This window comes from Camelus bactrianus, chromosome 33, assembly GCF_048773025.1.
Source record: "Camelus bactrianus isolate YW-2024 breed Bactrian camel chromosome 33, ASM4877302v1, whole genome shotgun sequence".
NCBI classification, from domain to species: domain Eukaryota; kingdom Metazoa; phylum Chordata; class Mammalia; order Artiodactyla; family Camelidae; genus Camelus; species Camelus bactrianus.
In genome coordinates this window covers 21,617,658-21,618,561 of record NC_133571.1, presented here as the reverse complement: position 1 = coordinate 21,618,561, position 904 = coordinate 21,617,658, and the positions used below count along the sequence as shown (strand labels likewise).

The window sequence follows — 904 nt, the reverse complement described above, 5'->3', positions numbered from 1 at the left end:
CTCTACTCTTCTCTACTTCTGTTAGAAGTCAGGACAGGGTTTGCCCTGGGGGTGGAGGTGGAGTTGTGACTGGAAGTGTGGTTGGGAGCTTCCGGGGATTTTGTAATATTCTGTTTCTTGACTTAGGTGCTGTTTTTATTTTTTTAATCGGAGTATAGTTGATTTACAAGATTGTGTTTGAGGTTTTACAGCAAAGTGATTCAGTTATATATATTATTTTTTCAGATTCTTTTCCATTATAGGTTATTATATGATACTGAATATAATTCCCAGTGCTATACAGTAAACCCTTGTTGTTTATCAGTTTTATTGCTGTGTGTCTGTTGATCCCAAACTCCTAATTTATCCCTTCCTCCCCTTTGCCTTTGGTAACCGTAAGTTTGTTTTCTATGTCTGTCAGTCTGTTTCTCTTTTGTAAATAAATTAATTTGTATTATTTATTTATTTTTAGTGGAGGTACTGGGGATTGAATCCAGGACCTTGTGCATACTAAGCACATACTCTACCACTGAGCCATACCCTCCCCCTGTATAATTTTTTAGATTATACATATAAGTTATATCATATAATAGTCATCTTTTACTTACTTCACTCAATATAATAATCTCTAGGTCCATCCATGTTGCTGCAAATGGTGATATTTCATTCTTTTTAATGGCTGAGTAATATTCCATAATATATATAGACCACATCTTCTTTATCCATTCATCTGTTGATGGGTGTCTAGGTTGCTTCCATGTCTTGGTTATTGTACATAGTGCTGTTATGAACATTGGGGTGCATGTATCTTTTCAAATTAGAGTCTTCATCTTTTCTGGGTATATGCCCAGGAATGGGATTGCTGGATCATATATTTGCTCTACTTTTAGTTTTTTAAGGCACGCCCATACTGCTTTCCATGGAG

General features: G+C 35.6%; 1 non-coding gene across 1 annotated transcript; it reads right to left on the bottom strand.

Annotated features, from left to right (window-relative positions):
- Positions 1-451: 451 nt before the first annotated feature.
- On the bottom strand, positions 452-524 carry TRNAT-AGU (transfer RNA threonine (anticodon AGU)). The gene has a single exon. It is a non-coding gene; the product is annotated as a tRNA-Thr (tRNA).
- Between the last annotated feature and the right edge of the window lie 380 nt (positions 525-904).